General features: G+C 43.2%; 1 protein-coding gene across 2 annotated transcripts in view; it reads right to left on the reverse strand.

The window, feature by feature from the left end:
- Window positions 1-10,619, reverse strand: part of slc8a1b (solute carrier family 8 member 1b) — a 152,871-nt gene extending 142,252 nt beyond the window's left edge. The window contains exons 1-2 of one of the 2 annotated variants that reach the window (XM_086181500.1): window positions 10,505-10,619; window positions 6,280-6,350 (exon numbers count right to left, since the gene is read on the reverse strand). The gene's annotated coding sequence lies outside the window, so the exon portion shown is untranslated. Of the gene's footprint in view, window positions 1-6,279; window positions 6,351-9,943; window positions 10,099-10,504 lie in introns of those variants that run through there. The other variant, XM_086181501.1, reaches the window with a different exon arrangement.
- Window positions 10,620-11,097: the final 478 nt, after the last annotated feature.

Consider the following 11,097-nt stretch of genomic DNA (forward strand, 5'->3'; position numbering starts at 1 on the left):
AATTAACATAGGAGTTGATTTATTTTGATGGTCATTCCTAAGCGTCAGGGTTTTAGCAGTAAAGGTAGATTAAAGGAACACACCATTTTTTTCTGGGAAGGACAAGAAGAAGACAGATGTCCTTCTCTCCTGTGTGTGTCGGGGAAGTAGAGACCAGCTGGCCACAACGTAGCTTAGCACAATGAATGGTAGTGGATGGAAAGTGTTAGCATATCCCCGTCAAACGTCATCAAGGTTCTTCATCTTGATTTGTCCAGAATTTGTAACAAAATGATAATACATTGGATTAATACATCCTTCTAAGTTTGTTTAGCAGGGTTCTCAGAAATCCCTGAAGTCTACAGAGGTGGTTTTTCAGGGCTGACTCGAAGGAGGAGAGGGTGGAAGGAGTTCTACAGGGAGGGGGCAGCAACTAGGACAGCCCTATCACCACAGGTTCAGCGCTTGGTCCTGAGGACCTGCAGGTTAGTGTTGCAGAACCGGAGGAATCAGGCAGGGAGGTGGTGGAGGAACCTGGTTATTAAAGACCTTCTAGGTGCTTAGAGAAAGAAAAAAAACAGTAGAATGTAGATACAGTTCACCCTGTTATGCTGATGTAACGTATCTTGGGTTCGTGTGCACTTGTAATTCCAGCACAGCACCCACCTGCAGTCTCAAGCTGAGAGAAAGAGAAAGAGGCGCTAGGGGACCAGGAGACGAGGGCGACGCCCAGCCTGTCCCCTCAGAAGGGAGCAGATCCTGGCAGATACAAGTGGTGAGAAAGACCTGCAATCACCCACATGTAACTGCTGCCATCTAGTGGCCATAATAGTTATGAACACAGCACAGTAGGAAGCCAAATGATGGAAGTAAATGGGATTAAATAAGCGTATATGGAGGTGGATGGAGTGACTGATTGGAGGTGACTGCAGTGGAGGAGACTGGAGGCAAATCAGTGCATTTATTCCTTTAACAACAGTCAACGACTGGAAATTTGAAAAGTACTTCATAATTTGATAACCTGACTGAAAACTGGCCTGTGTTGAGTAGCAGCTGGGGAGTTAGGTGACCGGGTCAAGTGACCTCTACAGGGGGGATCAATGAGGCCAAGTAGAGGGCAAGTGCAGCAGGAGAAGGTATGGAAAATTCCAGAGCAGATGAGGTGAAGTGTCAACCCCCCCACCCCTACCGATCAGGCTGGTGGCACCGCCAGGGTTACACGGACAAACCCAGCAATCGCTGAACAATAAAGAGAGGACATTTCAGGACAAGTGATCATTTTATGAAAGCGTAGAAGATCATAAAGTGGGAATTCAGCTGGTGGTGTTCTTATCTTGAAGAGCCAGGTAGCAGATCGCAGCATTGTGGAGGTCTGTGAAGGAGCGGTGGCCGAAGTTGAGTGGACTGGTGGGTGGGGTAGACACAAGAGAGACAGAGCGTTCAGACGCTGCTGTCTGAGGACATGACAAACACACTGGAGCTGAAGCTCAGAAAGGGCAGGAATGATGACAGCTAACACAACAATAGTGTTCAATTACTTTGCATCTTTCAAGGCATCCACAGAAAAAGGATTTCCAAAACCAGGAGATGCAATAAAAATATCAAGAAAAGCTGCATAAGTCAGACTTGTACATCCATATACAGACAGTAAATGTGGACATTTACATGCTTATACTAATAAGGCATATAAGAGTCTCACTGTAGCAGCAGTGAGAGCAATTAACAGTCTGACTGAACATCAAATGAAGAGGAGGAAAGATTAGAAATGAACTGAAGACCGCCTGCAGGATTTTGTCATCACAACTGAGAGCGAAGGCACCAATATCACACTTCACTGATAGATTATTTTGCATGAAGAAGAGAGGGAAATGCACGAGGAATGAGGAGTAGCGTGGCATTCGTTAGCGCTGTTGACCGTCTCGCATCACAAAGTAAATCAGATTTTTTTTTTTTTTAATGAGTTTTCGGTCAGCTATCTGAAATAAGGTCAGTGGTGACACACTCGTTAAAGACATTTGAACATTTGGTCTTGTCATGAAACATGTCTGTAAATGCAGCACTTGTGAACTGAGCTCACGTGTCTTAGCGGTCGCTAACAAGAAGTGAAAGAACACCAGAGAGCTGCTTATTTAGCATTTTCCTCACCCCTCCAATGCTCAACAGTATTTTGGCTTGTTATTAAAGTTTTGCTGTGTTTAATATTAATGTGACTTGTCAAGGTTGGTCAAGATTAAATCTGCTGGAATTTTATTTCTTGGTTGACCTCGGTAGTGAGGATATTATTACAAACCAGCTCACAGGGCACTTGAAATTAATTTTACATTATAATCAATCCCAGAGTTAATATTATGCTTTCATTGGATGACAATATGTACTCCAATTAAACTGCTGTCATTTATGTCATGAAGATCAAGCGCATTTGAATGCAAATTGATTGGAACAGTGAGAAGGAGGGAAGACGAGAGCCGTCTGGAGATGTGATGTGGACACAAGAAGGTTAAACCCCTCAGTCCTTTCATTCATCATTCAGAGGGGTTGCACCCCGGGGTGCCTCCTCAGAGCACAGCCTCTCTCATACCCGTCAATCAAACAACTCCACTAACCAATATCTTCTCATACAAGCCTGTCAAATAGAGATGCTTTCCCGGCGGTGGGTACCGGTGCACAGGAGGAGCTCTTGATCCGGGGGAGGGAATCAGGTGTCATCAATATAAAGCGAGGAAATCTGCATAGGAAGGAGGTCAGGATCGATGGGGGGGTCAAGAGAACCCCAGACTTGACAGCACCAGCACACTGCAGGAGCACAGCGTGGGAGACATACAGCAGGATGATGTCCACTGGGACTCAAGGATGAAGTGAAAAAATTTAGGTGGCTGAATGTCAAAAGGACAACATCCCTGATGTCTCTCCCGTTTTTAACTGGATACCTCTGGAACGCCATGAGAATTAAAAAAAAAAAAAAAGTGACCTTGATGTCCACTGGGATTCAAGGATGAATTGAAGAGATTTTGGTGGTTAAATATCAAGTGGGAAGGTTTGTGGCATCTGATGTAACTCCAGATTTCCAGAATTCCCTCAAGGAATTTTCTCAGATTTGGTGCAATTGTTGACATGGACTGAACCAAGAAGATTTGAGAGGTCAAAGATCACGCTAACTGTCACCTGAAATGTGCACGAGTTGTCCCACTCTGGTTCACGTGATATCTCAGGACCGTCTTGAAGGAATTTCTTCAAATGTAGGACAAATGTCCACTTGGACCAGAGGACGAACCGAAAAGGTTTTGGTGGTTAAAAGTCAAGGTCAAGGCCATTGTGGAGCAATCCAACCACGATGCAGAATTTCCAGCTGTAAGCATTACTCGGAATAGAATCTAATGCAGATGTTGATGTGTGTTTGGTGTGAAATGTAAAACACGAACAGTGTTTGAGACGACACACTTTGTAAGTCGATGTCCTGGTTTGGAATCGGACACAGCGTGAGAAGTTTGACTGGAGTGTTTCAGGGTGGTTCCTCCTGAGTGACAGCAGTCGACGCTCCTTCAGGAATGCAGGCCGAGGACCAGGCTGCATCTTCTCAGCGATGCTTTGTGTTCGTCTGTCACCCCGATTATGATAATGCTGGGCTGCCGTTTCCGAAGTGGATCATTTACATTTTAGTATAATCTGGACGCGGCAGTGTAAAATATGGGAGAGACCTTCTGCTAAAGATGGCAATTTATCATGTATTTGCAAAGAAAGTGGGCACACACACGCGCACACACACACACAGTCTGAACAGTTCCATGCATAAGAAGAAACCCTTTTTGTTACTCAAATACAAGACTCACAAGCATCCACTCGCACCTGCATGTGCACACAAGCAACATTTTTAATATCACAACGATGCTTAAAAAGACAGAGGGGAAAATGTTGTGCAGCGTTCAGACATTGTCCTCCAGGAGCAGATTACAGCTCCGATTAAACCTCGGCGCTGTGATTCTTTCGGACACACAGAGGTGAGGTAAAAGCCTCTAATGGACTTGTTACTCAAACTACAGACTCAGGGATGACGACGACATAACGGGTTATATAAAGTTTTCATAAGCAGACATTGATTTAAAAGATATGCAAGGGTGAGAACACATTTTAGAGTTTACTTACATTGTAAGACTCAACGTTTTTATATCCATGTATATTTCTATTGTTTATTCTTTTTGACCAGATGTGTCTTGGCTACTGTTTCTAGCCTCCCAATGTTGTTTGAATTCCTCCTGTTTGTTCATGAAAAGTATGGTTTCCAGCAGGCTGCCTGCATGTCTCTCTCTCTCCAGACATACACGCTGGAATATTCAGTTTTCACTACAAACTGTGTGTTATTAGTGAGACGCTGGGACATTGCAGTCTTCGCTTTCCCTAACTGTTGTTTGTGCATAGAATCTATCTCATCTAATGAGAAAATCTAATCAGACTGCATTATGATAACCGTATTATAATATTGCATTCATCAAAATAAAGAGCAATAAACTTTCAGGAAGATATTTCATGAGAATATGCTCCGTTAATCGCTGGCAACACAGATGAGCCTGCTGCAGTTGAGCATGTGGAAGTAGGACGGTGAGGAAGGAAGAGAATTGCCAGACAGTCCGCACTCAAGGGAAATATTTCAATAATTATTTAGGAATAATTTACAAAATTGAAGTTAATGTACCTCAGCATGAAATATCCCCCGGAAAACGTCAGTATAGTTAATGGCTTTGAGAAACAGACCCAGCTAAGTATCGATGCTCTCCTCTACTTCACAACCACTTTATAGTTTGTCTAGAAGCCTGTTTAATGTGCAAAGGCTTCCAAAAGCGGACACATTAATAAAATATGAGTTAAAGACAAAAACAATTTTCTTTGTGGTATTCTGTTAGAAAAAGATTATGAATAAATTAAAACTTCTAAAGATGGTGCAACAACCGTGACCGGACAAAACTTGACTTAGCGGAGAAATGAGCAATGATGTTGAACTGCAGACACACACACACACACACACGCACTCGTGCACAAACACTAATACTCAGAATACCGGCTCATCTGATCGTACATCCACAGGATCCCAATGATTACTTAACAGCTACAGACTTGTTTGATCTCAAATGTTTAAATACACACACACACGCACACACACACAGGTTGTCTGGAGCTGGCTGGAGGTGAGTAATCCCGCCAATGGGGACTTCAACAAATGCAATGCTGAGTCACTCAGCATATACATCTTCCTCCAACACACTCTTTCTCACCTCTCTTGCTCCGGGTCCAGACAGCGTCAGAGGAGCTGAACGTCTCTGAGTGTATGATGTGTCACCCAACTTTGACCCCTTCTTTAAACGATGAGCCCGGTTAAAAGTCTTTGCAGCATCATCGTGCTTGTCGCAGTGAAATATTGATGTATGCTTCCTGAAATGTCTGCCCATGTTTCCCATGAAAGTGATGACTTGTAATGATGTCACGGTTTTTGCTCACAGCCCGTTTGAGTGACCACGTCCCTAATGGAACTAATGTTGTCAGCTCACTGACTTCCTTGTGTCCCCCAAATACTCCCAACTGCATGACAGCTGTGAACTTTCGGAATTTGCCAAAATCGTATCGGTCGCATGAGACAGAAAGAGCAAAGCTGGGTCTCTCTTATTTATCCAAGTTAATGGAAAACAACATGAATTATCCAGTTGATCAAGAAAAGTGACAGTCCTTAAATTAACTCTGATAATTTAAAACTGGCAACAACAGAAAATGAAAAGAAGAAACCCTCTGCAAATTATAATCCCCGCAAAAAAACAAAACAAAAACCCAAAGCATTTCTGGACAAAGAGACGAACTTCATGTTGTCTCAGCTTGAATAGTTTTTCTTTCTTTCTCTGAGTTTAAATCTGCCGCTTGAAAGGCACGCCCCTCGCTGCCGGGTAACTTGTGATGTGTGACTGAAAAAGGTGAATCTGACCAAAGTCTGACCACCAACAGCTATAAAACGGCATCCAGCCATGTGCCATTCCAGAAGTGGACATAGTCCAGTGAATAAATCAATTCTTCCCCATCCACATGCTGGGAGAGCAACAATAATCCGATGAAACGTCCTGATTGGGCAATAACCGTTGCCTGATTGAACTGTGCATGAATAAGGAGATGAAATAGAAACGCAAGAAAGAAAACTGGCATCACAGCTCCAGTCATTATATTATAAACAATTAACAGAATTGCTACAAACTACGTGCAGTGATTGAAACGACATGAAAACGGCAAAAATAAAGGAAATCCATGGGAAAAAAGCAACACGCTTACGAAAGGTTGTCCTTGCTGAGCGGCGAGGTTTCTGCAGGGCACCGATGATCGGTCTGCTGAACTGGATCCGTCTGAAATGTCAGGAGAGGAAAGCTCACTCACAGAGGTGAAATGAAAGAGGGGCCAACATCAGACAGCAGCCATGAGGAGAGGCCAGCCTGCAGTCCGCCAAGCTCTTCAATAAGGGCGGATAAATACGCGTGTGTCATGTCATAGGGACGTAGCTCTGTTTACAGTGTCAAATGTGGGACTCTACTGAGGAAAATCCAGATTTAGAAGGGAACATACAGTTCATATTCGGATTTTAAATGTGACACCTTGAAGGTCATGACACGTTTGCGATGCTACACCTCTGTGTGTGCTTCTCAAGATGAGACCTACCTCCACCTTTAGTTCAGCCCTGTTTTACCTCAGGTGTTCCTTAAATTTTCTCAAGCCTAATGTGCTGACTAAATAATAGTCGAACCCAGGACGGCCCCATCATCACGACAAATGACAGCCTCCAAAATGGCCGTTAAAATAAAGTAACGCCTCATGAATTGCATTAATTGCGCGGCTGCAGTATTGTAGTGCCGTCCAATAAATTGGCAGGAGAGTTAGCGATATGCGGAATCACACTGCGACACTGCAGCTTTCTCTCACTCCTCCGACCAGGTTATTTTAGTGCACGTAGTCAACATGGTGACTACATGAATCACGACCCCAGTGATGAGTCAGCTATTACTGAGACTTAACACAACTCACACAACTGTCATTTCAGGTTTGGCCGCACAGAGTCCAGTTGTGTCTCCTCTAAATTGTGTGTGTAACCGGCTAGCAAAGCCGATATTCTCCTGGATGGATAGACATTTTCCTTTTATCCCACAACTAATCTCACCTATTTTACAGTTTCCAGCTCTGGTATGTTGCTTTTATGTTTAGTTGAATTTGTCTGTTTTAAAAAAAAAAAAAAAAAAAAAATCAATCTGAGTAGTTTTCACTCTCCTTGTACTTTCCTCCTGATGGATCTTTTAATTGCATCCCCTGTTTTCTTTTCTAGTTGTCTTTGAAAGCATTTTGTGCTGCTGGCTTGAAAAGTACTGTGCTGGCTGTGCTCTACAAAACCAGATTTGACAGGAGAATGTCTGCACTCTGACCCTCGTGTACAAATATTGTGAAGACAGGTGGAATCACTGATGCAGATGGTGAGGCGGTGGATTGACGCCAGATCGTAGGATGACATCATCAGTGCTTCCTCGCCATCATATTCTGGAGCACAGAGGAGACGACTGCACTGGATCTGATGAAATATCTGTGCTAGCAGAATTTTGAGTTTGGATAGCATTAAAGACTTACAGAAGAGAACATCAATGGGTTTCTCTGTCTTGTAATACTGCAAAAATCAGCAAGGTTTGTATTTTCTGGTAGTTTTTAACCTCATGCCACCTCATGCTGCTATTCAAACATTGCTATCAGTATCAAGATGGATGCATGTCAGGAGATCATTTGTAAACTAAACGCACATAAACTGAGATATAATCATGACTTCTTATCAAGGTCTCACTTCTCTTAATCAGCCTCCACGCACACAAGCGCCACCAAAGTCAAACAACCTAGAAGTACCTCATGCCTGCTTGTTACAGTGACCTCTGACCCCTGAAGCGATTACAAGTCGTCCCAGAGTCCCCCAGTTGAGTTTTGCACCAACTTTTACAAAGATATCACATTCATGTGAGGTGACAGTGACCTTTGAGTACCAAAAATATTCAGTCCGTACATTCTTGACACCCGGTGACATTTGTGCTACTTCTGGCCAGGGTGAGAGAGGAAAAGACCCAGCTGACAGTGACAGATGGTCTGTTTGTGGACTGATAAACAGTTAAAAGATAAAACAGATTAAAAATGTCCCGTCCTCCTGTATAAGAAGCCACCAGCAATGATGCATGTTAGTGAACAAGACAACACCAACGTTGCAGGAGCACTCAGCAAAGGTGCATCACATGACCTTCTTCAGGGTGGTCATGTGGTTCACAGGACATCTCGCAGGACCGATTTTGATTAAATTTGGTTGCAATATAAATTATATCACAAAAAACAAAAGATAAACGTTTGGAGATAATCTGGATCCAATTATAGATACTGGTTCTGGGTCATTGCCAGGATTTAGCTCTCAGTGGTGTTTTAGCTTTCTTGGCTAAGGTGCTCTCTGAGTGCTTCTTGTTATCAGTTATGCAGTTTTCTTTGTGCACCAGTGGGGTGTTGATCAATAAAAAGGTATACTTTGCAAGAATCCTATTACTAACTAACTTTAGATGAACATCAAGACTTTTGAAAAACAAACAGAAGGATGAAGAGAAAAGAGGAGCTGAGCAGAGCAGCAAAGATGAGGGGAGACAGCAGTGCAGAGAGGAAAGATTGATGCAGTGCAGGTGCAATGCAGCCCCGTTAACGATAGAGCCGATAAAGGAGGGCAGGAGGAAATGAAGCGCGCTTTGGTGAAGAGAGAAGCGTGTTTCAATTCAAAATCATAAGGTTTTATTTACTGTGGATTAATCGAGGATCAATGCAACAACAACAGATAAGGCAGAAACGTATTAGAGGAACCAGAAAATGATGGAGTGCGACCATAATTAAGAAAAGCAGTGAAGGTGATGTTACTGAAATTAAAGGGGGGGGGGGGGGGACATAAACACATTTAAGGAAATATTAAAAGCCCAAGTTACAGAAGTGAATTAAACCCATTAACAAAAAAGGAAAAGGAGGAAGGAACACAATCACTGGAGAGACCACTGAGCTCCAATGCCTCATGTGTGCCTGTCACAAGCAAGTGAGTGTTGATGAAGTTTTAGAAAAACTGCAACAGAGGAAATGCAACTTGAAGCCATTGAGTGATTTGAAGCAAACACACCCGGTCATGACGTGTTTGTTTCATCAGAAGGTGCAGGTAAAGGCAGCGCCGCGACGGCTGCAATCAGAGGTTTCTGCTTTTTGCCGAAATCACGTCACATGAGTGAATACGAAGCACTTTTTGCTCATTATTCTGTTTCCATTAAAAAAAAAAAGAAAAAAGAAAGTAAACACAAAATCCCTCACCAGAAACGCGGCTACTGTGACGTCAAAATGTCCTCGGGGCTTTCCTGAAACATCCTGGTGATTTGAGGTGACGCTCACCTTTGACCACCAAATCCCTTGCAGCTCATCCTTGAGTCCCAGGGGACATTTGAGCAAAATTCAAAGAAACTCCCTCCATAAAACGACTGGGATGGACGTACGAATACGGACGGACAAGCCCGACAAAATGCCTTCGATTGATGGGTGTTGCCAGCGCGGTGAATAAAAAGGAAATAAGCCAAAATGTACCCAATAAAAGGGAGTGAAGTAGGATGGAAAGAAAGTTGTGAAGGAAAATAAGCAGAAGGAAGAAACTAATAGATAGTCTAGACAGACTCTAATTTGCGGCTGTCATGTATTATATAATGCACACCAAATATGTCTTCGTCAGATGTTTCCTGGATAAGAACTGTAAAAATAGGCAACGCTCGCGAAGGCGGAATGAATTTCATCCTGCTCTCAATCCCTCTTCTATTCCATCTTTTCATGACATCATCTTTTCTGTATTTCTGTTTTCATTCCATCTCTTTCCCTATCAATTTCCCTCACACTTTTTTCCACATCCTTTCCTCACCTCGTTAGTTTTTACCCTTCATTCTCTCAGGCTCTCCTCTCACCAGCCTTTCATTCTTCATCCTCTCTTTTTCCTCCTCCCATCTCACACTTTGTATTGTCTCTCCTCGCTTCGCTTCTCCGCTTCCACCTGTTCCACTCTCTTTTTATTTCCTCTCTCTCATTCCATCCTTTTCCTACCATTTAGAACCTGTTCATTACCTCCTCTACAAACAAGGTTGACATTTACACAAGCGCTAATCACAGGGGACATTGTCCCTGTGATGTTTCCGGTTTATCTGAAGCATGTACACACACACACACTCTCTCTCTCTCTCTCTCTCTCTCTCTCTCTCTCTCTCTCTCTCTCTCTCTCTCTCTCTCTCTCTCTCTCTCTCTCTCTCTCTCTCTCTCTCTCTCTCTCTCACACACACACACACACACACACACACACACACACACACACACACACAGAGCTATCTTAGTCAGGACATTCACTGGCACATAATGCACCTGAAAAGATTCTAACTTTAACCCCAAGTGTTAACCTTCACATTAGCTCTTTAGAGGTGTGAGGACCTACTGGAATGTCCTCACTGATCAGCGTTAGAGGGTGTGGAGACTCATGACGTAGAGAATTGATGGTTCCAGACCGCAACCCTACAACTCAAACACAAGCTAATCACACAGGAAGAACCAGGTGGGAGAACACAAGGACGGGAAAAAGGAGCTGAGTGGATAAAAAGTCAGGGGACGAGAGCTGCGGGTGACTGATTAAGAGACGAGATGCAGGTGATCGCAGAGAAAATGAGGGAAAACAGGTAGACAGGAAGTAAAGCAGTAAAGCACACAAGCGGGGACAGATTTCAAAATAAAACAGGAAAGAATAAAATAGTTCACAAAATATAAAAGGAGAATCTATCCCAGCACAGAGGAGAGGATTCACCTGGTGGTTGGTTGGCTTCGTTACAGGAGGAAAACTCTTTATATGTAACATCAGTGGGAATTTCCCGCCCAGACCGGAGCCGAGCATTGCACTCTGTAGCTCTGCCATAACTTTAGCATTTTTACTTATATGCTTGTATCAATCCGCTGCTGTGAAATATGATGATGTCATTCATAACTGTTGTGTATGTCATTTTCTAAATGGTTGTGAAACAGTTGCATTCACTTGTT

Source organism: Aulostomus chinensis, chromosome 16 (genome assembly GCF_037954235.1).
Source record: "Aulostomus chinensis isolate RoL2024-O1b breed Wild chromosome 16, RoL_Achi_v1.0, whole genome shotgun sequence".
Classification (NCBI taxonomy): Eukaryota; Metazoa; Chordata; class Actinopteri; order Syngnathiformes; family Aulostomidae; genus Aulostomus; species Aulostomus chinensis.